Here is a 27731-nt window from a genome sequence, read left to right on the forward strand (position 1 = left end):
TAATGAAATGCAAACCCCACCCACTTGTAAAAGGCAAGCATATAAATACCTTTTCTATGACCAGGCTTCTAACTTCTGAAGAAGTTCTGAAGGAGTCCTTTGACATTATCCTGGTCTGAGCTCCTGGAATATGGAAGCATTGCCTTTCACAGAGGCGGCCAACTTTTCCAACAATTCCAAGAAAGCAAGACATAATTGGGTCATCCTGTGCCTTGTAACATGTTTGGTCTCTTCTGTAGTGATTTTGCTTCTATTTTTAATAGGATGCATTCTTCTCCATCAGAAGCAGGTAAGCATTTCTATTTATTATAAGTATTTTTTATTCCAATTCTTCAGTGAAAGGGCTCCTAGAATGAATTATATGACGTCAGTCAGAAAGCAAAGTCCCTGGCCTTAGGTTTATGAACTAATACATGTGACACAAATCTCAGGGACAAAGATTTAGGGTTACAGGGTTTTTTTCCTAACTGCTACCTAAGCCAGAAAGAGCAGAGCCTTGTTTTCCTTCTGTTGCAACAAATGAAATTTCTTCTGGGTTAACATTTTGAATTATTTATAGAAATCGCTATTTATGATAGTTTGATGCTTCAGTGGTAATGTTTTAAAGGAAAATGCAGTTACTATAATGTTGTTCAATTGTTTCTGACTTGATGGATATCATTTTGGCAACATTGTCAGTAATTACTTCCTTGAGTACTTGTGAGCGCCTGCTTGTGTCTTCACTGACAGCATCTAACCACCTTCTCTTCTGTCAGCCTCTTTTTCTATTGCCTTTGATTTCTCCAGGTCTGAAGTTCTTCTCCAGTGGCTATTTCCTTCACATTATGTGTCAAAATATTTCAGGTTTAGCTTCATTAATAGTGCTTCCAGTGAGCAATCTGGTTGTACATCATCCAGTATTGAATGATTTGTTCTATGAGCAGCCCAAGATATTCTCAACCATTTTCTCTAGCAACACCACTCAAAGTCACTATTTTTTTTTCTTTCAGCCTTTCTGATGGTCCAGCTTTCACATCCATATGTTACAATTTGGAAAACCATGACCTTCACTGTTTGTATCTTTATTGTCACCATGATGTCTCTGCACTTTAATGTTCTGTCTAGATTTGTCCCAAAGAGCAGATATTTCTCAGTTTGATAGCTACCATGAATTTTTGGTCTTAAGAAGATAAAGTTTGTTGATGGTTTAACTTCTTTTTCTATTTGTCATTCTCTGTTGACATAATCTTAGGGTGGTTTATTTTTTAGTACGAATGAGCAGACTGCCTTTTGCACTTTCTTCACTATGAGATTCCTTAAATCTTTCTTGCTTCTAATCATCAAAGTGGTATCTTCAACAAACCTAAGGTTGTTGAGGTTCTTTGCAACAACTTTAATTCCAATTTCTATTTCTTCTAGTCCAGCATTTCACATTATATATCCTGCATACATTAAGTAAATCAGGTGACAATATACATGGAATTTTTGGAAGTGACCTTGGAGGTCTTCTAGTCCAACCCCTGCCCTGAGAAGGAATTTTCAGACCATCCCCAACAAATGGCTGCCCAAACTTTGCTTGAAAACCTCCAGCAATGGACCACCCATGACTACAGGAGGTAGACCCATCAACTGCTTAATAGCTCTCACAGTCAGGACATTCCTCACTATTTCAAACTTCAACCCACTGGTGCTTTTCCTACCCCTGTGCACTATGGAGAATAAATCCACATCCTCTTCCCCATGACCCTCTTCCCCTTCAACTATTGGAAGACTGCTATCATGTGTCCCCTTAGCCTTCTGTTCTTTAGGCTAAACATACTCAGTTATTTTAACTGATCTTCATGGGATTTAGCCTCCAAGACCCTCACTGTCCTTGTTGCTCTTCTATACACTCTTTCCAATTCTTCAGCATCTTTCTTGTATTGTGGTGACCAAAACTGGGCACAGTATTTCAGCTGTGGTCTGACCAGTGCAGCACAGAGTAGACTTATCATTTCCATTGATCTTGACACCATACCTCTGTTCGTGCAGTCAAAGAATGCATTGTCTCTTTTCACAGCTGCAGCATACTGCAGGCTCACACTTAATTTGTGGTCTACCAGGACACCCAGATCTTTCTCACAGGTACTACTTCTGTTGTAGGTATAGCTTATCTTGTACCTGTGTATCTGGTTGTTCCTACCTAAGTGCAAACCCTTTCATTTCCCATCATCGAACTGCATATTGTTGCATAAGGCCCAATATTCAAGTCTATCAAGATCCTTTTGAATCCTGAATCTATCTTCTAAGCAATCCCATCCCCAGCTTTGTGTCATCTGCAAATTTGCTGAGCATCTCTTCTATCTCCTCATCAAAGTCATTTATGAAAATATTGAAGAACACTAGGCTCAGGACAAACCCTGGGGTACTGGATGCCTCCCTCCACGTTGGCATGGTAATATTAAAGACCACACATTGGGTATAGTTGTTCAAACAACTGTGAATCCATCTGCTAGTGAGACCATCCATCCCACCTTATTTCATTTTGTCAAGAAGAGGTTATGGTTAACTTTATCAAATGTCTTACTGATGTCTAAATGTACTACATCCATATAATTTCCTTGGCCTATTAATTAGTCACTTTGTCAAAAAAAAGCAATAAGATTTGTCTGGCATGACCTATTTTTAACAAACCCATGCTGGCTACTAGTCATCATCTTGTTCTAAGTGCTTGGAACCTCATTGCTTGATGATCTTCTCTAGGATCTTCCTAGATACAATTGTCAAGCTGGCCAGTCTGTGGTTTCCTGGGTCTACTTTTTTTCACCTTTTTAAAGAGGGGAACAGTGTTAGTCTTCTTCCATCTTCTTGCACTTCTCCATTTTTCCAAGAATTCTTAAAAGTTATAGTTCTGAGATCAGTTTCCTTAGTACCTGGGATACATAATCCATAATCCATCCAATCCCGGAGACTTAATTTCATTCAAAAGAGCTAGGTATTCACCATATTCCTAGATACCTCAGGCATCTGATTTGCGAAGAGTTCACCTATACTTTCTGTTTAATTGATTGGCCTATAGTACCCATCCATTTTTGTTTCTTCTTCCCTTGATTTTGATATACCCCTTTCCCCAAATCATCCAATTTTGAATGATTTAGTTGCTCTATATCCTATTCTAACCATTGGTTCTTCATAACCTTCTAGTTCTTCAATAGGCAGATGAGGTACCTCAGTACACCCATTTTTTAAAAGGGCTATCCACAGTTTGTTGTAGTCTGCATAGTCAAAAGCCATTGTATAATCAATTCAGAAAAGAATCTTTTTAGAATCTTCTTGCCTTTTCTATTTTCCTTTGGATGTTAATGTGATCTGGGGTGCCCTTGCCTCTTCTAAAAGCTGTTGTACATCTGACAGTTCTCATTCCAAGCATTGAAGTCTGGATTGCAAAATGTTGAGCATTATCTTTTTTTAATAATAATTTTTATTAAATTTTAAAAATACAAAGATGAAAAATTAATACAAACTAAGAAAACTTTATTTATTTATCAAATTTGTCACCACCCATCTCATTGAAACGACTCTGGGTGGTTTACAAAACAGTTAAAATCAATTAAAATTACAAAATTACAGTCTACTATTAATAAATAGAGAATAAATAGATCCAAGAATAATTGGCAGTCACTCAGGGAGCATCATCAAGGCGCCCGCCACCCCCAGGATTGGGTAAGATTGTTATCACCCTACACAAGCTGGCAGAGCCAGGTCTTTAATCCTTTCCAGAAGGCCAGGAGGGTAGGGGCCTGCCGCATCTCTGGGGGAAAATGTTCCAAAGGGTGGGGGCAACGGCAAAGAAGGCTCTCCTTCTGGGCCCCACCAGCCGAGATTCTCCCACTGACGGGGTCAACAACATTCCCTCTCTGCCTGACCGAGTGGGATGGGTTGATGTAACAGGGGTAAGACGGTCCCTCAGGTAACCTGGACCCATGCCATGTAGGGCTTTAAAGGTAATAACCAACACTTTGAATTGGATCTGAAAGCAGACTGGGACCCAGTGCAACTCATGCAGTAAAGGTGTTATATGTGCCGTTCTTGGGACACTCAGAAATGTTCACCTAGCTGCATTTTGAACCAGCTGTAGCTTTCAGATACTCTTCAAAGGTAATCCCATGTAGAGTGCATTGCAATAGTCTAGCTGAGAGATGACCAGGGTGTGAGTAACTGACCATAGAGGGCATAACTCATACCACACGAAGGTGGGCAAAGGCCCTTCTGGCTATGACTGCCACTTGCTCCTCGAGCAGGAGTCGTGAGTCCAGAAGGACCCCCAGATTATGCACCGGGTCTGTCTGGGCAGTGCAACTCCGTCCAAAACCAAAGATGGTAAATCCTTGGATACAGAGGGGCCTCCAATCCATAACCACTCAGTCTTACCAGGGTTTACCTGAAACCTGTTGCACCCCATCCAGACCTCCACAGCCTCCAGGCACCATGAGTCACGGCATCACTCACCTCACCTGGGATGGAGATGTATAATTGGGTATCATCTGCATAATGATGATACCTCTTCCCATGGTGGCAGGTGATCTCACCCAGTGGTTTCATGTAGATGTTAAAAAGGAGTGGAGAGAGTACTGAACCCTGGGGCACCCCACAAAGGAGGGGCCACGAGCTGGACCTCTCACCCCCAATCAACACTGATTGGGATCAACACTGATTGGGATCGACCTTGGAGGAAGGAAGAGAACCAGCGCAAACTGTGCTGCCCACTCCCAACTCCCCAAGTCGACCCAAAAGGATACCATAGTTGATGGTATCGAAAGTTGCTGAGAGGTCAAGAAGAGCAAGGATGGATGCACTACCCCCATCCTGCTCCCACCAGAGATCATCCATGAGTGCGACCAATGCCATTTCTTTTTTTTTTTTATATATATATTTTTTATTTTTTACAACAAACACATACAAACAATAACATAAAAAACATTAAAAAAAACCATCTTCCATTTTAAACCGTGTGTCAGCCAGTTACCAATCATTTGTGCCATCCTTTCATAGTCTTCACTCATCATTTATATAAAATCTCATGTCATCTATCTAACATATATTTATATATTTATCAATTATCAATTATTATTCATTTGTTACTAGTCTATAACATCAGCTTTCATAATAAGATTTATATCATTTTTATCCATTGATTATATATATATATATATATAGTAATTTATATCAGTTTGCAAAGTTTCTATTATATAATTTGCTGATCTATTACATTACTATATCTTTTCATCCAACCATTGATAAAACAGATCCCATATCATATAGAATTGTTTATCTTCTTGCTCTCTAATTTCAAATGTTAATTTACTCATCTCTGCACATTCCATAATTTTCTTAATAACTTCCTCCTGCATAGGTACTTTTTCATTTTTCCAGTTTTTAGCAAATACAATTCTAGCCGCTGTCAAAACATTTACAATCAAATATTTCAGTTCTTTACTATATGTTTCAGGTATAATTCCTAATAGAAATGTCTCTGGTTTAAAGTCTATATGTTGTTTTGTCATTTTTTCCAACCATGTGTGGATTTTAATCCAATATCTTTTAGCTTCTGGACATGTCCACCACATATGGTAATATGTACCGGGCTTCTGATGACACTTCCAACATTTATCAGACTTGTTCTTATACATTCTCGCAATCCTTGCTGGAGGTAAATGCCACCTATAAAACATCTTATACAAGTTTTCTTTATATGCAGTTGACATTGTCATTTTATAGTTTTGAGACCATAGTTTTTGCCACTTCTCTAAATCAATTCCATATCCAAAATTTTTCCCCCATGCAATCATTGTATCTTTAACCTGTTCTTCCTCCATCTTAAATTCTAGTAAATGTCCATAAAGTTTTTTAATCACCTTTTCATCAGTGCCCATCAAAATTTTATCTAAAACAGTCAGCTCATCATAGATACCTTCTGTTTTAAAATCTTTATCAAATCTAGATTGTATTTGCAAATATGAAAACCAGTTCATTTTTATACCTTGTTCTTCTAACGCTTGCATAGATTTAAGTTCACCCTTTTCATTCAATATCTCAGTATATCTAACTGTTTGTTCCTTTTTATATGTTATTGGATAAGAAAAAGCTTCAATAGTGGATATCCATCGTGGAACTTTTAAATAATATTGTCTTCTTATCTTCTCCCAGTTTAAAAACAATGCCTCTCGAATATAGTGCCTTCTAAAGTAGCCCTGTGTTTTCGTTCCCTTATACCATAAGAAAGCATGCCAGCCCAACAACAGGTCATGTCCCTCTAAAGTCAATAGTCTATTATTTCTTAAAGTTATCCAGTCCTTTACCCACATCAGATTTGTCGCCTGATAGTATAATTCCCAGTTAGGCAAGGCAAACCCACCTCTTACTCTTGCATCTTGTAGTAATTTAAGCTTTATTCTTGCTTTGTTGCCCTGCCAGATATATTTCAATACAATTTTATTTAAATCATCAAAAAACTCTTTCCCTAAACGAATTGGAATTGTCTGGAATAAATATAATATCCTAGGCAATATATTCATCTTAATAGTGGATATTCTCCCAGTCATTGATAATTGTAAATTCTCCCATTTTATCAGATCTATTACAATCTGTCGTTTAAGTTTAAGATAATTATCCTCCTTCAATGTACTACATCTTGGTGTAATGTATATCCCTAGGTATTTAACCCTGTTTGTAACCTGTATTTCCAAGACTTCTTCCAATTCTTTCTTTTGCCTTGCTAGCATATTCTTTGTTAATATCTTTGTTTTGTCTTTATTTATTTTTAGTCCTGCTACTTTTCCATATTCTTCTATCTTTTCAACTAATTTAGGTGCTGTTTCCAGTGGGTCCTCTAGTATAAATACTAGGTCATCTGCAAAAGCTTGCAATTTGTACTCTTCCTTTTAATCTTCATTCCTTTTATTTCTTTCTCTTCTCTTATATTCCTGTTCAACACTTCTAGTGTTAAGACAAACAACAAGGGCGATAGTGGACAACCTTGTCTCGTCCCTTTTGTTATGTCTATCTGTTCTGTTAAATCTCCATTTATCATGATTTTTGCAGTCTGTTTATGATATATTGTTTCAATGGCTTGGGTAAATTTTCTACCAAAGCCCATTTGTTCCAGTTGCAGTAGCATAAATCGCCAATTCACGTTGTCAAAGGCTTTTTGTGCGTCTAAAAATATCAGGGCCATTTGCTTTTCAGGGTGTGCCTCATAGTATTCCAGTGTGTCCAGAATTACTCTCATGTTGTCTTTAATTTGTCTCTTTGGCAAAAATCCGTTTTGATCGGCATGGATAAAATTATTTAAATATCTTTTTAGTCTTTCTGCCAATATTGAAGCAAAAATTTTATAATCTGAATTTAGTAGAGATATAGGTCTATAATTTTTAACCTGTTGTGGGTCAGTGTCCTCCTTTGGTATAAGTGTAATATATGCTTCAGTCCATGTTTGGGGTATCCTCTTCTTTGTCATAACTTCATTCATAACTTCCAATAGTTGAAGGCTCAATATGTCCTGGAAGGTTTTGTAAAATTCCACTGGCAGCCCATCTGGACCCGGGGCTTTCCCGACATTCTGCTTTTTTAGAGCTTCTGTTAGTTCCATCATAGTTATATTCCCCTCTAACATTATTTCAATGTCTTTAGGTATCTGAGGTAATTTCGCTTTCTGTAAATGTTGTCTTACTTCTTCTTCTTGTACATTCTCTTGATAGTACAATTTTCCATAGTAATCTTGTATAATTTTTTCTTGTCCTCATTACCAAAGCAGATCTGTCCTTCTTCATTTATCAATTGATTAATCCTTTTTGATTCTCTCTCTTTTCTCAGTTTATAAGCTAACCATCTACCTGGTTTATTTGCATCTTCAAAATAATTCTGTTTAGCACTTCTAATTTTTTGTGCCAGCTCCTCCTTTTCCATTAATCCCATTTTATGTTTAATTAAATCCATTTTAGCTTTAATATCTTTTTTGCGGGGATTTCTGTAACTCTTCTTCCAATTTTTTATGGTCATCCTCCAATAGTTTAAAAGTCTTTTTCTGCGTTATGTTTCTTTTCCTTGTATAATCTATTATTAAACCTCTTGTATAAGCCTTCATTGTATCCCAAAGATTCTGTAATGATGTATCCTCTTTTTTATTTACATTAAAAAAGAAGGTAAGTTCTTTCTCTATTTTTTGTTTGAAATCTTTTTCTTTTAGTATCCTGTTATTTAAAGTCCATCTAGATCTCTTCCGTTGTCCTTTCCAGATAACTACCATTGGGTTGTGGTCGGCCCAAATACTTGTTTGTATTTCAATTTCTCGAATGTTAGCAAATAAATCCGCTGACATCCATATCATGTCAATTCTAGACCAAGATGCATGTCTGTCTGAATAAAAAGTATATTGTTTGTTTGCTGGGTTTCTTTCTCTCCAAGCATCTTTCAAGTCTATTTCTTCTGTCATTCGAAGGAAGGATTTTGGCAATGTCTTCCTAGTTCTCTTTGTCAATTTCTGTGTTTTATAGTCTAATTGATCATTCATTATTCCATTAAAATCTCCCATCATACAAATATTAACATAATCCAATTCAGCTATTTTCATATGTAATTTCCTATAAAATTTTTCTTGATTGTCATTAGGCGCATAAATTGCAATTAAAAGAGTTTTAACATTATTATCTATTATTTCAACCATCAAAATCCTTCCATCATCATCCGCATAGATTTGTTCTGCTGGCATTGTATCTCTAATATATAGGACCACACCTCTTTTTACATTGTGGCAAGGAAGTGAATAATTTACCCAGTTTTTTTTGCTGCAACAAATATTCGTGTTGTTTTTTGATATGTACTTCTTGCAGACAAATTATATCAAACTTTAACTTCTCTAATTTATGAAATACTTTCCTTCTTTTAATAGCCAAATTAAGTCCATTTATATTGATCGTAATCAATTTTCTTTCCTCCATGTTAGGCTTTATACGAGGGTTTAATTGCTCTAGTAGATCTTACTTCTCGTTGTTCTCTAGGAGCACCATCTCCCCCACTTTCTTCTTTTTCTTTTCCAGTTGCTGCTGCACCTTCTTCTTGAAACTCAATTAACGACTCTTCCTTTTGTGTGTCTTCTTCTTTTCCTTTAAAAAATTCTGAATAGAATAGCTCTGCTTTTTGGACTGTATCAACTCTTTGTCTTTGCTCCTGCCAAGTGAACTGAAGACCTTCTGGAATCAGCCATCTGTAATTTACTCCTCTTCTAAGTAGCTCTTTAGTCAGGAATGAGTATTGCCTTCTTATATCTCTTACTTTTCTTGGCACCTGCTTCAGGACTACAATTTCTTTATCTTTGTACTTTAGTGTTTTCTCTCTTGCCACCTGGAGTATCTGTGCCTTAATAGTTTTTTTAGTAAATCTTATGTGTACTTCTCTTGGTAGTTTATTTCTCATTGCATATCTCGTATATACACGAAAGATTTCATCCATCCCATCCGACATCTTCTCTGTGGTTATCTCCAATGCTTCTGCCAGTATTTCTGTCATTATTTCCGCAAGGTTTTCACCTTTTCCTTCCTCTATGTTTTGAAATCTCAAATAGTATTCTGATTTATCAATTTCCCATCCTAGCAAGTCACTCCTGGCTTTTTCGACTTCACTCAGTCGAGTATCAATATCTCCAATTTTCTTATCTCTTTGTGTGTCTTCATCTTCAATTTTCTTAAATCTCTCCTCATATTTTGTCATCATCTGTTGTATACTTTCATCTGTCTTTTCAATTCTATGCTCAATATTCTCCGTCCTCTTTCCAATCTTCTGAATTTCTTGCATAATTGCCTGTAATGTCACTTCCTTCTCTTTTTCATATTGTATCATTGTCTGAATTGAACGTTGTCTCCCAGGAGGTGAAGAGGAAGCTACTGACGTTGATGGGATTGGGGCTGTTATTTTCTTGCTCATCTTGATGCTTAAAGCTGCAGAAAAAAGAAAAAAGGGAGAGAACAAGGCAAGAACCACAGATACTATTCCACAAAGTGGAAATGAAAAACAATAAAAAGGAGATAAAAATAAACCTGGAAATAAAAGGGAATGGAAAAGGAAAAACCTTCAGGCACTTGTCCACCTTAATCCAATAGTATACAGTTAAAAAAAATTAAAGGAAGGGGAAAAGAAAGCTAAATTTCTTTTCCTTTAAAAATAAAAAAAAAAAGAAAAAGAAAAAAAAAAACCAAGGCTCTAGCAAGAAGTACGCTACTGCCACTAAATGTCCAAGGCTCTTGTGACTAAATCAGGCTTTCCACCTTAAACATTTTCAGAATCCACTCTCCGCTATCTTGTTTATAAATATTCAGGTGGCACCTATATAAACAGTTTATGATGCACTTCGCTATCTTTTTAAGAGTCCTTGAGTATGAGTAAAACAAGTCACAGTAGAAAAAACAATATATATATATATATCCAAGCCTCTAGGTGGCAGTGCTACTTTCTTTCATTAGCTTTCACTTCGCTTTTCCTCTTTCCCAGCCAGAGAGAAAGGAGAGGAAAAAAAAAAGGGAAAAGAAGAGAAAAAGAAATATGCTTCTTAAAACACTAAAAAAAAATCTTAGTCCTAATGCTTGAAATCAGAAATTATTGAGTATCAAACAGAAAAGCCAGTCCAGTTGAGTTTAAAAATGGAATAAACCACACTGTGCCAGATTCAAGTCCATAAAAAGGGAAAGTTAAATAACTAAAAAGAATTTTCCCAAAGGCTTAATCTCGCCGCTTAGTCCCACTTTTCTTCACTTTTAAAAATTCACTTTGGATTACTTAGGGTGTTCTCTAAGCAAAATTGAATAACAAAGGTCCATCTCACCCGGTTGGCACACTTTCTTCTTCCGTTTGGAGCTGTCCCGGCTTTTGCAGTCTCAATGGCTGCCACTCCGTCGCTGGTTTCAGGGCTTCTCCCGGATCAACCAGAGATTTTGCGATATCCCTGGGATCAACAGGACGTGCCCTATCTAGTCGCCGTCTCTACGGGACGGCTTAGGTCCTTCGGGACCGTCCAGCATCGGAGATATCAGCTGCGATCTTGGGAGCTCCAGATCGCACACCGTACCGCCGCGACGCCAGCTCCGCCTCCCCGACCAATGCCATTTCTGTCCCATATCTGGGCCTGAAACCTGACTGAAAAGGGTCCATATAATCTGTTTCCTCCAGGTTCTTCTGGAGCTGCAACGCCACCACCTTCTCAACCACCTTCCCTAAAAAGGGGAGGTGGGAGACCGGATGAAAATTGTCCAGTATGGTGGGATCCAGTGATGGCTTCTTGAGGAGGGGTTACACCAGTGCCTCTTTAAAGGCAGCTGAAAACACCCCATCCCTCAAGGATGAATTCACTATCACCTGGACCCACCCACATGTCACCTCCTGGGAAGCTTTAACTAGCTAGGAGGGACATGGATCTAGTTGACAGGTGGTGGCATTGACTGTCTGGAGGACCCTGTCCACTTCCTTGGGTTCAACAAGATCAAACTGTTCTCAGATAACAGGGTAAGAATGGGCATCTCTATAGACCATGGCTCATGCTTGGCATCCAACTGGAACTGGATCCGAGTGATTTTATCCTCCAGATACCTAGAATACTCCTCTGTGCAGCCCTGTAAATGGGCTACTGGGCCCCCCTTTCCCAAAAGGGATTGGGTGATCTTAAACAGGGCCGCCAGGTGGCATTCTGCAGATGCAATAAGAGTGGAGAAATATTGTCGTTTCACCACTCTTACTGCCACAAGGTAGGCCTTAATAGTGGCTCTAGCTTGTGTTTGGTCGGGTTTGGTGCTTGTTTTCCTCCAGCGGTGCTCTAGACATCTTTTAACCCTTTGCAAAACCCTCAACTCCTTCATAAACCACAGGGAATGTCGTGTTTGATGGGTCAAGAGAGGCTGCATGGGTGAGATCTTGTCAAAGGCCTTGGCCGCTTTCCCATTCCAGGTAGCAGCCAAAGCCTCCACTGGACCATGCAGCAGATTCTCAGGTATAACACCCAGCTCCCTTTGGAACCCAATTGGGCCCATCAGTCACCAAGGGGCGGACTGATTGAATGGGTCCTGCCTCTCTGTGGAGAGGGGTAGCCTAGGAGAATCTCAAGGCCACCAGGATATGATCTGACCATGACAAGGTGAACAGATGTAATTCCTCCTTCAGATCACATTGCCACTGCTCTGACAAGAAAACTAAGTCCAGTGTGAGACCACTGTCCTGAGTTGGGTCACGGATAATCTGGGACAGGCCCATGGCTGCCGTGGTAGCCATGAACTCCTGAGCTGCCTCTGAGGCATGCCCCAGGGATGGCAGATTGAAAATATAAAAAGTAAAAAAAAAAAAAAAAAGTACAGAGGGGAAAAAAAGGGGGGGGGAGGAAAGGAAAAAAAATACAAGAAAAAAGAGAAAAAAAAGATATATAAAGAAACAAGTTCAGCAATTTATCACCTTCTCTAACATTTCAACCAAAGATCTCTTCTTCCCATATCTCATCTCTTATCTATAAACAAATTATAAACCCTTGTCATTCAGTCTTAATCAGCAAAAGTCCATTAAGAGTTACCAGAAATAACGTATATATTTTAACCTTAGTCAAATAAATCAGTTTCATATTCCTTTCCTTTACTTTTAACACAGGACCTTATAATTTTGTCTAAAAATATAATAACAAAGAATTATGTTGCCAAATACCTTTGAATTCTTCCAAACTTAAAATACTTAATTTTGTATTAGTGGGTCTCTTCCCCTTTAATTATAATATTTAGTTCTTTCTGGTTACCTCTAGTGTCCAGCCTTCAAAGTCTCCTCTTATCATGTTTTTCTCTAATCCACAACATTTTCCTGTGGGAGGGTTTCTTACACCTAGATTCAAAATCCTCACATATTTTTAATAGGATTTAAACAACCCACAGGAAAGATTCTAATAATTAGTTTCAAATCTTATTTCTAATCCATCTGGCCCCTTAGTCCATTTAAAACTTTCCAGAATTAACGTTCTAATCACCCTTTTGCTCTTTGTTTCAGAATGTAAAAAGCAATTAAATTCTTAAACTTAATGTGAAACTTCTTTTGCTGAGGATTGAAGGAGAATCATGAGGTGTGATGAAATTTGTTTTTCTGAAGGTTCTTAGTATCCAAAAAGTAGTTAACAAGCAATTTCCTAAAGTGATTAAGAGAGGAAGTTGGAGAACCCAGTGTCTGTTTGAAGGCTCCTAACCACAGCTTGAGCAAAGCTGACTTTTCCTTGGCTCCCAGAGCTCTAAACATTAAATATCTCAACTAATCATCTCAACATGGGAGCCAACATGGGAGGCACTGTTGAAGTCTGGATTGCAAAATGTTGAGCATTATCTCAACATAATCTCAACTTGGGAGCCGCCCAGACTTTGGTATAAGATGGGTGGCTATACAAACAAACAAACAAACAAACAAACATATAAATAAAACTAACACGATAAGTGCAATCAGTGGTTTGAATATTTCTTAGCAGTGGCTCTTTTTGGTACTGGAATATAGTTTGATTTTTTTCCCTTGTCCTTTGACCCCTTCCATATCTGCTTACAAACCACATGTAGTACTTTAACTGCCTCATTTTGCAAGGTTTTAAACATCTCATCTGATATTTCATCAACAGCTGCAACTTTGTTGACAGTCATATTTGTAGAGTGCATGTAACTACACTTTCCAAAATGTTTGGCTCTATTTCAGTGATCCAACCTCTACTTTTGGATCTTTTTTTAAAACAGTTCTTCCTTTCAGCCACACTATCTCTCCTTGGTATCTTCTTTCTGCAATGGATGTTTGCCTTCCTCTATTAACATGCCTATCTTTGAATGTTTCCCTTCATTTCTATAATTTTCTTAAATAAATCTCTTGTTTCTCCCATTTGATAGTTATCTTCAGTATTTTGCTTATTTAAATATAATTCCTTGTATGTTCTTGCTCTAACCTAGAACTCAGCTTTTAGTAAAATCTACAATATGTAAACTTGGTCCAATGAAATGTCAAGGGAGAGCCAGGGTGTTGTAACAATTCCCTTCCCAGGCTAGGACCTGGGAGGCCCACATTCAGTCCCAGCTCAGCCATGAAGTCACTGAGGAAGCTTGAGTCAGTCATGCTCTCAGTTTAACCTACTTGACAGGATTGTTTAGAGAATAAAGTGGAAGAGAAGAAGTTTTGGACAATGGCACACAAATGGAATAGATAAGTATTTGAGCACTACTTTATATGCTGTATGAAATGGTTTACCTTTGGATATAAAAGCTGAAACAAGGCTTGCACTTGAAGCATTATCTGCAAGAGATGTTGGTCAAATTGATCTGTTACACTGATCATTGGCAAAATTCCATGTAGTTTATTGTATTCTATCATAGTGGCAGAAGCAGATCGGCTACAAGTAGGTAGCAACACTTGATTAGGCCTGGCTAGGACTTGGGTGGGAAAATTCAATTGAATTCCAAGGCTGGAAGTGAGAATGGGAAGTTGAAGAGAACTTTCCTGGAGAAAGCTAATGGCAAACCACATCCATATTGTCACTAAGAAAATACATGGCTGTGTCCATGAAGTCACTAGAAGTAGAATTTGATTCAGAAACTTTATTTTCTGTAGATTCAGTCAGTCCCAGTTTCTTCTTTAAGTGTCTTAATTTTAGGAATACTTCAACTTCATTTTGTGCTTGATTTTTTCTACCTGCTGCAATTGAGAGACTCTTGCCAGATTACAATCATTCATAAAAACATCCAAAAACAATACAAATTACACAATTGTGAATAGCCATTAAAAATTAAAACCATAAATAAAAATAGTAGAAACAACAAATCAGATAACAAGAAAAAAGATGGCTTTATTCAAGGATCAAAAGTCCACAATAATTTTGTTCTCTGATATAATTTCAGGGGGCAAAGAGTGCCATAATACTGACATTCTCCTTACCACACAGAAGTGGGAACAAATTGCTAAAAGACTCTCCCAGGAACTCCATATTAAGAGTTGAAACTGAATGAAGTTTGGAGGTCATTGGTGGCAGTTAATTTCATCTGGCCAGAGAGTAATCTGACCATGGCAAAGGGCTGATTGAAATGCCTTCCATCTCCAAACATTTGCTCCAAAATAAAAGCAAGATTAACTTGTGCCTGCCTACATGTATTGGGCCCAAGATCATGTGGGACAAGGCCATGGTTGCCATGGAGTCCATGAATTTTTGAGCTCTATTTAAATCAACCCTTAAGGCATGGAGTTTGAAGTCAACTCAGCACCAGCAACCAAGGGATCTCCAATACCAGCCTCAGGACCAGAACAAAGGGCTTGGGGAGAAATTCATATGTAGCAGAGCAGTTTGTACACTTAACATCATTTGCATCATACAATCTCTGGAGCAGGGTTCCTGGTCGCAGAAAAGGTCTCTTTAAAGAATGCCACCCCTCCTCCCTGTCCCTGACATTGAGGCTGGTGAAGAACTTGGAACTCAAGAAGGCAGATCTCAGAAAGGGCCACATCAGTGACTGCATTCTGTCAGGTTAAGTGTAATGATACACCTCAATCCCCACCTGAAGTGATGACTGAGGACCAGGGTATTCTGTGGATAAGTCACACAGCAGACAACACATTTCAGGATAGAAGCTGACTGTGGGACCTGATGGATGTTGGTTTCTACTGGCTTCAATGTTAATGCCCACACAGAGAAAAAATCATGAGACAAACTTCATTAGAGAACAAAATTTTACTTCTTTTTGTAGTAAGAAGTTAAGAAAAAGACTTATAGCTTCTCCAAGGAAATAAAATATGGAAATAATGCACAAGATATCAATTAGCTAGCTTTGATATCACATACCAACTTATAAATTCTGAACCTTAAGTTTCAGTATAATCCCACACCAATATATGCATACTCTTAACAACTTTAGAGTGCCACTGGTGGGGCAGAGGTTGAGGAAGATGTTACATTCTTTCTGTGGTCCCTTTTCTTGGTTGGGTGGTGGTTTTCGTGTGTGAAGCCATGGCCTATTTCTTTATTCCATTTATTTACTTATTCCATTTAGAGGCTGCCTGACTCCAGATGATTCTGGGTGGCTCACATTAAACATTAAGAGCAACTTTAAAAAAGAACAGATCATAAGCTCCCAGAAGACGGGTTCTAAATAACAATGAAACAATCTATGGGGACTCAACCACCACTTGGCCTCAAGGCCTGGGAGAATAACCAAGTTTTCAGTGACTTTCTGAACATCGTCAGGGTGAGAGTATCAGGGATTTCTGCGGAGATGCTGTTCCAGAGGGCAGGCACTGCTCAAGAGCATTCACTGTAAGAGCGGTTCCCATTATGTCTGCATGCAGAGATAACTGTGAAACATCTTGGGGATGTTTGTCACAATATACAATAGAGGATCTGCTCAAAGTGTTTTCTGCTTTTGAACTCTTGGCTTGAGCCTCCTTTTACCTGAGCAGTATCTGTGTTTTGTATCTAAGTTTTAACAGTTTGCTATCAGAATCTGCACAGGAGTTGTGAATAATTTGCAAAGAGAGCCTGCCTCCAGCCTGCCTTCCCCTGGAAAGCTTGCATGCGAGATTGGCTAGCACAACACCAAAATGGCTGATGAACTGCCTTTTTGAACATGATCTACTGACATACCAGACTGATTTTGATAATGCCTGCCAGGTTTTAAGGGTTATCCTTGATCAAGTGTAGGATGAAGGTCTTATTTTACACACACCTGACATTAACTATCAGCTAGCCAGGCAACTAGCCAACCTACCAACAGATGCAGGAATGACTGGGTCAGAAGCAGGGACTGCCAACAGACTGACAATGTCCCTTCCCCTGGAGTGGCAAGCCCACACCCTCCTGCCTTTACACAGAAATTTCTTATGAAAGTGTACTATATGCAGACTTTTTAACTAAGAGACAAAATATTGGAGAAAAATCCTCTCCATTCAAGGATCTATGATGGTTTAGGGAGCCCACTCCAGACAGCTCCAAACCACTGACTCTGGGACTATTGTTTGTTTGTTTGTTTGTTTGTTTGTTTTGCAATCCCTGAAGTCCCTCAAGCAATCAAATTTCAGTGGCAAACTTCTGGATGTCTTTTCAAATGTTTTCAAATACTTTCTAATAACTTCAAAAAGCCAGGTGGGAACAACCTATAAATTATAGCCTTCTCACTATAGTCCTTGGCACTAAAAAAAAAAAAAAAAAAGTAGAAAAACAGAAAAAATGCCATCCCTTCCCAGTGAAAGTGTCAGAATCCTTGCAATCAGTTAGCTGACTTGCTAGCTTGCTTGCTTTGTTTCTGCCATTGTAGACGGGGGGGACCAGGTTGAGAAGGGGCCGTTAGAAGCAGATGGGCTGTTATCGCATTCTCAGAAATGCTCAAGGTTGTTCCAACGGGTGAAGGAGAAGAAGACTGGGAAAGCTGGCGGGGGGGGGGGCTCACTAAGAAAGGGGTAAAAATAACTTTTGGCGCATGTGGCCTTAGTCTTAGCAATGCTTTGGACCTGTACACTATTCCTCAATAAATGAACTTTCCTTTGAACCCTTATCAGTTTCACAGAGAGTTTCTTGAATTGGAAGTTGAGAGTGGCAGATCATCACAGAAAGTTTATCCTGTGCCACTTGCTGGGTTATCTAGCCCACTGTCTTCTGGAACTAACTACCTTAATTATGTGTCCTTATTTCCCACCCCATCATTCTGATCCATACCACAGTATCAAACTAAGATATCCAAAGCCTCCCAAAGATCCATACGACCTGTAGCAGTGCAAACATTTCTGCCCAATTTCTGGCATATGCTGAACTAACCAAGGCTATTTTTGTTGCAATACCTAAAACTACAATAAACCTAATATAAACTCTTAAATATAATCTGTTTTACATAAAACCAGATTCCAATAAAGTCCTTAAATTATCAAAAAGTTCAAGGGTAGTTTTAGATGGGAATGACTGAATGCTTTTTGGGCCAGAATTTCAAAAGATAGGAGCCACCACTGAGAATCCCCATTGTTACTGATCTTGGTGGTGGGCAGCAAGCTGATATACCAAAACTGATCTGAAAAACTGGCCCATAAAAGTCAGAAATTGGCTGCCATTGGCAATCAGTGCAGCTGGTACAAGTCAACAAAGAATGAGAGATTAGATAAATAAACCCTTGTAGCCTATGCATGCACTGGTATGACAAGGTCCATAACTGATGTACCGACCAGAGTTAATCAGAAGTAATCCTTGCTGATGTCCCCACCTGTGCTGCCATAGTTGCAAAATTCTATAGTAGGCATTCAGCACGTAGAATACCAGGGGAATCCTTCTGTTGAGAACTTTCTTTTCCCCACCTGAAATATTTCCTTCTTGTCTAGATGTTAGTCAGGATACTTGGTCATCACTGAACTGACCAAGCACATACTGGGAAAGCATGAGAGCCATGGTGGTTAAGGTGCCAGACTAGGAGTGGGGAGACCCAGGTTCTAGTCTTCCCTTAGGCATAGAAGCCAGCTGGTGACACTGGGCAAGTCACTCCCTCTCACCCTAAATCAGCATCAGGCTCTGCGACAAGCCAGCTTAAAAAGCAAATCTCTTGTCATATCATGCATTGATAAGCTTTACTGTAAAAACTAGGTGAATACTGTGCAAAACAAGCAAACTTTTCAATTAAGAGGACAAACACTAGGAAGAACAACCACCACAGCAGGCTGATGGCACATAAACAGTATTGCTACCAAACCTCTGGATAATTTTCCCAAGAGTTTTTGTGTAATGACATGGAGGCAAAATGGAATCTTGAATGTGTACAGGGAGAGCCCAATTTCCTAACGCCACCTTCTGAAATCTACCAGCCACATAGGACTGGAGCCAGTGTAACATCATGCTTTCCTAGATCCAACTCAGTCAGATGTTTCAGAAAAATATTGTTGATGTTATCAAAAGTTCACAATTTGAACCAACAGGCTTAAAGGGAGAGCCAGTTTTGTGTAGCGGTTAAGGCACCAGGCTAGAAACTGGGAGATCGTGAGTTCTAGTCTTACTTTAGGCACAAAACCAGCTGGATGTCCTTGGGCTAGTCCCTCTCTCTCAGCCCTAGGAAGGAGGCAAGGGCAAACCACTTCCAAAATCTTGCCAAGAAAACCACAGGGACTATCCAGGCAGTCGCCAGGAGTCAAGACTGACTCAAAGGCACAAAACAAAAAACCAACTAGGATTATGGTCCCCTGTCTGTTTCTTAGTATGCCTTTGAATTGTGGTGCTGGAGAAGACTCTTAGGAGTCCCCTGGACTGCTAGAAGGTCAAACCAGTCAATCTTAAAGGAAATCAAGTCTGACTGCTCATTGGAAGGATTGATACTGAAGCTCAAGCTCAGATACTTTGGCCACCTAATGTGAAGAGACGACTCTTTGGAAAAGATCCTGATGCTGGGAAAGATGGAAGGCAAAAGGAGAAGAGGACGGCACAGGATGAGATGGTTAGATAGCATCGCTGAAGCAATGAGCATCAAACTCAGGGAGGCAGTGAAGGACAGGAAGGCCTGGCGTGATATGGTTCATGGGGTCATGAAGAGTCGGACATGACTTAACGACTGAACAACTATTTCTTAGTATCTTGCAAAACCACTTGGATTTGAAAAATCACCATCCATTCAGAAATGGAATTTCCCTAAATATCATTCCATACACGGAAAACGTGTCTGCAGATGTAAATGTAAAATACAGACCAGACTTCCACATGTTGGAGAAAGAATTTTAACCCTCTCTTCCCTGCTTGCCATGGCCCTCAAAAATTGCCACCATGTTGCATTTCAAGGTTGAAAAAAAATTATTAGTGACAATAGAATATCTTTTTCTAAGCCTAATTGGAAGGGGGGAGGGGAGTTTGTTATTGAAGGGGAAAAGGAAGGGGGAAGAGAGAAGGATGAATGGAGGAGGAAAAGAAAAGTTAATTGATCTCTTAAAATCAACTGGGCACATATTCTGATAGATCATAACCGGGCTTGTAGACATGCACAGGGGATAGCTCTTCTTGATGTTTCTCCATTCCCTGACCTTCCACTGTGATGTGTGTGAGATGGTAAGTAAGAGGTTTCTTAGGATTCTTTAGTTGTGTGTGCCTATATATGGGTTTGCAGGTGGGAGGAAAAAAATCTCAAGAGCTCATTATCGATAACCCCAGAAATTGCACATCAGAGAAAGTAAGAAAATCACACTCCAAGTCCTTTGTTTCAGCTTTCCCTTTCTCTTAGCAAATTCCCTTTCCTTTTCCCTTCTACATTGCTCCATCCGTTACCCTTCAGTTCCTATGTCAAAATCTGTCCTTCCTTCTCTCATTCTTCAGCCCTCCCATTATTGCGGGACTCTGGAGATAGGCCCATTTCCATCCTTGGAATGCCCAACTCACTTTGGCAGTTTTGTATGCTTGGTATGCTTGAAAAAAGGAGATAGCAATCCAAATAATAATCACAGGGTGTTCCCTGTCCTAAGCAAGCTTCTCTGCTTAATTATAACAGGGATGGAGAAAGGGCTGTAACTGGAGATGTTCTGATTAGCCCAATTCAGTCTTGGAGTGAGCACAAGGACACTCACTTTTATGAACTGTAATTCATACATATTTTTTAAAAAATGAACATCCTTTTGGTTAGCATATAATATCTACAGTTAAGCATGAAGGAGCCATTTCAGTTATAGGTTTTCAAAGTGATAAAACACCATTTTAGCATTATATCAACTCTATAAGGAAGGTTAGGGTTTTAAAGCTGACCTTTGCCCATGCAAATCCAATGCCTGAATAGGTACAATACAATGAAATATCCCATTTTTCTTTCCTCTACAGACATTCAAGACATGCTGGTTTCATGGCTCTTGTGAGTACCTATATCAGCTTATCAGTTTATTCCTGAAACATTTTGTCTATTTCTCCTAGACATTTCTACGCCCCACTTCACAAAATAAAGCCCAGAGTAGTTGAAATAACTGAAAAGTAAACAGTTTGTTCTCTAACCATGCCTACTGTTACTAGTTCAATATGGACAAAATAGGAGCATTAAACTCATATCTTCAGAGTTTGAGAGATTCTTCTTGGCTCATAGATCTCATACTATAATCTAAATTTCTACACTACCAAGATATACATCTGTTGTTAAGTTTCTGTCCTGTTTCTTGAGAGACAAAAAAGAAGCAGGAAAATATTAATTGCAAACAGATCATAAACTACCTAGACTTCATATGGAATTAAACTCTGCAAAGTTTGACATTCTCTGATCTTGAGCTGTTCTTCTGGAGAGTTGATTTCCTTATTTTTTTAATCAGAGTCCTCTCAGCAGTGCTTGACATTCATTGATGTTTTATTTGCTGGAGCATGCACTCTTTAGGGAAAACCTAGAAATAATATTCAGAATCCCCTGTGTTACTTATAGCAAGAAATAGAACATGGAATTATGTCTATGGATGTTATAGCTTCTGTCAATGGCTAAATCAGAGCAATAAAAGTCAGTGCTTCACCAAGTTTGACACAAGCTTTCACTTACAGAAGCGATATCTAGACTTAACAGCATGCCTGAAAGTTACCTCTTCTGTATTTGAAGATCAAAAAAGGGAATCCACAACCAGTAGGCCATTTCCAGTCATTACTTAATTGTAGCTGATTGGCAACCATATTGTCAGGAGCATTTGTGTGCTAAAAATACAAGTGGCACTTTTAGAAACTTGTTTGTGTGTGCCTTTGAGTCAGTCTTGACTCCTGGCAACTGCTTAGACAAGTCCTTGCAATTTTCTTGGCAAGATTTTTGCAAATGGTTTTCCACTGCCTTCTTCCTAGGCTGAAAGAGAATGACTGACCCAAAGTCACCCAGCTGGTTTTAGGAAAACCCTAATCCTCATAAGAAACACTTTTGAAAGTATTGATTGTACCAGTTATTAATCAGCACAACCCACCTTTTCAGAGCTCTCCTGCACCCCCTGCCCCAATTAGTCTTTTAAAATTAAGTTTTGTTGTAATTCCAAATATTTCTTATTCTTACTGTACTCTTACATTGCATGCCAAATTATTTCCAGTTCAAACCAGGTTAATTGATGACTAACAAGTAATGGACCCCATACTTATGAGCCAGGAAATGGAGAATGGAATAGATCTTCTCTTCTATCTCCATCTCCCATTCTACCACAAAGTACCCCAAACCTGCAGAATGAAAGAAAACCCAGGCACTTAGCAGGAGAGGCTGCTTCCCACTTTGCCTCAAGTACTTAAGTCAGAGCTACCATATCTTGTCTGGTCAAGTACTAGATGGCCACAAAAAGTTCATAGCTTTATATCTCTTTGTGGCCAGTCAGTGCTTGTTCACCATTTTGCAGCCCAGATCCAGCAGCCCTAAGGAATAGAAAAGATCAATAATTTAAAGCAGCAGGTGGCTATAAGCATTAGATGGCAGCAGAGATCTATAAAAATCTAACTCTTTGTTTGCATCTAATGGTCCTCCAGAGTTTTGCAGTTTAAATATGTGCCACTACTAGTAAAAGTACAACAAATAGTAAACAGGTTGTTTCCCACACTGCAGTGTATGGAAGATTTCTGCTGCTTGCACTATGGCTGCTAGCCAGTTGGCCAAGATGTGCTTCTGAAAACTGGGACATTTTTCTGATTTTAGGGTAGGCACCTGGCACCTGGGATACCCCTCCAAAACTGGGACATTCTGGTCACTCTAGAGTGGTGTGTGTGTGTGTTTAAAAATGAAATTATTCTATTATACATTTTAGGATCCTGCAGAAGCCTGTTCTTTTTTTTTTTTTCCTATGTTTTACTCAGAAGAGAATTAAAATAGTTAATAACATTAATATACAGTATGACAGTGCAGAAGAAAATATGATGTACATATGTAAAATTCATACATAAAAGGAAATGAGTTTAAATTCTTTCCAGCCCAAAGATATGACAACACATTATCTTTTTTTCCTGTCAACTTTCTCTTTATTATACATGCAGGTAGTCCTCGATTAACAATGGTAATTGGGACTAGAATTTCCATTGCTAAGTGATGCAGTCATGAAGTGTGATGTCACATGACCGTGCCACTTAGTAACAGCAATTTGGATAGTCCCCAGTTACCATCGTTAAGCGAGGACCTCATGTGATTGCGATTTCCAACTTCCTGCTGCCTTCCCCATTGTCTTTGCTTGTGGGAAGCCAGCAGGGAAGGTCGCAAATCATGATCATGGGACGCTGCAACAGTCAGAAATCCAGGCTGGTTGCTGAGCACCCAGATCGCAATCACATGACCATGGGGGTGCTGTACTGCCTGGAACTTTGAGGACTGGTCATAACTACCACTCATTCAACACCATCATAAGTTTGAACAGTCATTGAACGAGTTGTTAAATGAGGACCACCTGTAGTCTTATAATCTTTTGTTATGCTTGTTACTCACACATCTTTTTGTGAGTGTTTGTGTGAACCAGGACATCTTTTTTTAAAATTGTTTTATTACATTATAGAATACAAATAATAGCCACGTACTGTTCTGATTAATAGTTATTCATTCCACTGAAAGTACTTACCAGTGCCTACCTCACACATATTATAATCCCACAAGAGAGTCTGACCACCAAAATTCACATTAAACAATTTCCTTCCTTCCTTCCTTCCTTCCTTCCTTCCTTCCTTCCTTCCTTCCTTCCTTCCTTCCTTCCTTCCTTCCTTCCTTCCTTCCTTCCTCCCTCCCTCCCTCCCTCCCTCCCTCCCTCCCTTTTCCATCTCTGTATAATTCTTCAGTAAAATTTGAACCTTACCTAAAGCCAATAACTCTATCAGGAGGGGTCTCCATCTTCCTTGCTTCTGATTTTTTTGGGTCCATATATCATCTCTTGAGAGCCAGTTTGGTGTAGTGGTTAAGGCACTAGGCTAGAAACATGGAGACCATGAGTTCTAGTCCCGCCTTAAGCAAGAAACCAGCTGGGTGACCTTGGGCCAGTCACCCTCTCTCAGCCCTGGGAAGGAGGCAAGGGGCAAACCACTTCTGAAAAACTTTGCCAAGAAAATTGCAGGGACTAGTCCAAACAGCCGCCAGGAGTCAAAAACTGACTTGAAGGCACCAAAAATAAGGTCATCTTTCAGGCTTTCAGACTTGTCTAGAAAGACTCTTTCCCCCTAGGAAGGTGAAAGACATAAGCAAAGGCTAGGTAAGGCGTGCTAGTGATTATCATCGGAAAGGAGCAAGCAAAGGGAGGAGGAAGCAGAGAAAGCTGAATATCAATGGCTTGAAAAGATATTCACTGGCTCATTTCTGAGGTCCATGTTTTCTTTGAAATCTCAGTTCTGCTGCTGACACACAGAAGTGAAATCTTGGCTAAACATGTTTTTATATGCCTTAATGATAAGATGTCAGTGAAAAACACATTTTCTTCCACTAATTCTGAATGTTCACAGTAGGGATAGGAAATGCTAACTTTCTTTATCTTCTGTTGGGCCACCTTATCTTCCATACACCTATGTAAGGAAAACCTACATCTAATTCTGAACAGGGAGTTCACTAGAAGACTTTCACGTGTTAGAAAAAGACAAACAGGCACATAGAGATAAACAACATCTACACACTATTCAAAAGAGACAACAGAAAGGAAAACAAAAGACCAGAACATTTCCTCACCAACAATCATCACCCAGATAAGCAGAGATTAACACCAAGATTATCACCAGACAATCAAGCAGTAAACAATACCTAATCAAGGAACTACCAGAGGGAAAAAATAAAACAAAACCCACACCCCCACCAGCACTGGCAGGACATGCCACAATATATAAACAGAGAGCAAACCCCATCCCATTCTAGCACTGAAGATGTTATCTAGCCAGGTAACGAAAAGTTTGCAAGAAAACAAGCTCAGAGAACCCCAAGGACTCCACACCTCATCATTATGCCTGTCATCCCATCAATCAAGTATTGGGTTGCTCTGTAAATAGACAGAATATCGGACAATTCCTCCCAAGCTTCTGCCTGAATTCTCAGTAAATTGTCCCAGGTGTACATGTTGAGTAGTTAGTTCTACTTATTTATATCTATATGCACATAAGGAAGCTTCTGATGGTATGCAGAAGTACAAAACTTAGGAACTTCTCCAAAAGTAAATGGGGAAAGATGAGTATGCTCAGTAGCCACAAAATGTTGAGCGTCAGTTGGCAAGAAAAATGAAAGGGAGGTGAGGTGCAGAGTGAGGTATCCTGGTGGCGGGCATGGTTGAACAGAACCCTGAAATAAAGCACCTCTGTCAGGAATTGATGGTACACTGAAATATTTTGCTGCATATAAATAAATATTTTTTGATTTTCCTTTTGATTTTCCCAACCCCAATTTTACTTATGTGTGAAAGCACCAGTCACTTCTTCAGAAACCCAGACATCTATCAGCTGGAAATGGGAATACAACTGTAATGATTCAACAGTGCAAGTGGATGCTGGTAACTATGGACTAGAAATCTTGGAAACTGGCATGTACTTTGTCTACATTTATGTGGCCCGTACAGAGGATGACTCTTCTGAGGATTCATTCACTGTTCACCTAAAGGCAAATTCCAGCCAAGTCCCCCTCAGCCTTCTCAAAGGGGTTGATGCTCCCCGTGCTTCTATATTTATGGGGAGGCCTTATTTCCTGAAAAATGGGATAAAGTTGCACTTGGACATTAATGCAGGACTGACACATATTGACTGTATTCTTACATATTGGGGACTCTTTAAAATCTGAGGTGAACATGAGATCATACCAGCTTCTTCTACTTAACCCAAAGGGTTTGTATGAGAAATTGCTGCTGATAGAGATGCTGGATTTCTCAGCAACCCATGCTAGTGTTTCCTGTATTGGCTTCCTGTTAACCTTTGCATCTGGTTCTGCATAATGCCAGTACTGTAGACTGATTAATCTGATCCTTTTGCACAAGGGAAACACACTGCAGAACGGTGACTTATGTAACACCACCCAAAGAGAAAGTAAACTTTAACACGTTATTCAAGTTTATTGTTGTTAGAGGCTTGGACACTAAATGTATAGAGCTGTTAGAGTAAGATGCAATCTTGGCTATATCTATTTTTAGTACTTAATGCTGCTTTAAAACATTCTCATATATAACTACAGTAAATCTGTACAATTATGATTGCAAGATAAATATTGTAATTCTTTGTGTCACTGTGAATGTTCCAGTACTTTTTCAAAATTCCATCTTTTTTAACTATTTCATTTTCTAAAACTAAATGCCAGGAATACTTCAAGTTTGAAAATCCAAATAACAGGAAAAAATATATAAGAAAATGAAATATTGATGTTTAATTGCACTTGACAAATGTAGCTAAAAGTAATAAAAGATTTACAACTTCTTAGACATTTATTATATTTTTATCTTCCTTCCTAGTGAAGTTTCTTAATTTCACCAGCATACCATATTTATTCAGTTTATTTTTTTAGTAGAAGATCAAGAGGGCAATTTTTAAAATAATATTTAGAATCCAATCTAAATATTATAAAATACTGCGATTTATCAATCACAGTGCTAAAATGGAGGAATGTTGAAATGACACATCACTAGACTATTTCCATTTTCAGTGCTTTTAGTTAATCTAATTTTTCCAGGAACAAGAACATTGAAAAAGGTTTTGTTGCTTGGACAACAAAAAATATTAATCCCCTTGCCTTGTCTCTATTTGCTCCACATTTATCATCCATCCAGTTGCACTTTCTCTGATTCTGGGACTAACTGAGTTGAAGAGAAAACCAACCTGTCTTAAACTGTTGTTCATTTATTGTAACTCTCTAGCACTTGCTATTCTATTTAACTGTATAATGTTTACATACATACTGACACCTTTGTATAAACTGTAAAACTCCAGTGAGAAGCTTTGAAGCCATCCCCTCCAACAAAGCTGGTGCCCCTTTCCTTTGCCACTCTGCAGATTCAAGTCTAGGGTCACCCTTATAGAACAAGTGTGGGAGTCCTCTGGCCCACATATGTATTCTTGTTCTCTGCATCATTCACCGTACTTCCTGGATGTGGGCTTATCAACATCTGCAGCCATTTCTGCTGCAGAATGATTAAAAAACAAACAAACAATGGTTGTTTTGGATTGCCCAAACTGGAAAGGTTGTTCTTGCACAAAAACCTGGAAGCTATGAACTTTGGAAGTATGATTCTTTCAGAATACATTTGTTGTTCAAATTTGTTCAAATTCTGTCCATTATCAATTATCAGCCATTTTCATCTAAGCAAAAATATGTTAATTTTAGAGCAGGATTTGACTCATCTAAATGGGAAATTAATTAAGGTAATGACTGAATAAATTGAACTGATCTTGGTTTTCTGGAATGGATGCAAATTTGGAGAGGAATTAATTGGCTTTCTTGAATGTAATTTCTAGCAATTATATTTACATTTGAAGAAATACAAATTGACAGTTGTTTATATTATATGAATTGGTGTTCTATAGCCTTGGGTCTTTCAACATCCACCAATGCCTTTAACATAATGATTCTAATCTGAGTCCTGTAACTAATTTTCTGAGATTAAAATATTCTTGTCCTCAGAAATGACATACTATTTCACAGAATAGATTTCAAACTCTAATGGATTTTTTTTACCACAACCCAGATACAACAAGCAATCCTCTCTGCACTAGAAGGGAGAAAGTTTGGTTTTCACAATGACTGAAAGTCCCATTTCAGAACAAGCTATTTCAGAACAAGTTATTAAAATGAACCATCTCTGAAATTAGAAAGACTGATATAAAT

General features: G+C 38.8%; 1 long non-coding RNA gene across 1 annotated transcript; it reads left to right on the forward strand.

Moving 5' to 3' along the window:
• Positions 1-26504, forward strand: LOC148214117 (uncharacterized). Its single transcript, XR_015798523.1, has 3 exons — positions 1-289; positions 20804-20834; positions 25330-26504. It is a non-coding gene; the product is annotated as an uncharacterized LOC148214117 (long non-coding RNA).
• Positions 26505-27731: the final 1227 nt, after the last annotated feature.

This window comes from Python bivittatus, unplaced genomic scaffold, assembly GCF_059951505.1.
Source record: "Python bivittatus isolate LINGU-HERP-01145 unplaced genomic scaffold, Pbiv_v1 ctg000700_np1212, whole genome shotgun sequence".
Classification (NCBI taxonomy): domain Eukaryota; kingdom Metazoa; phylum Chordata; class Lepidosauria; order Squamata; family Pythonidae; genus Python; species Python bivittatus.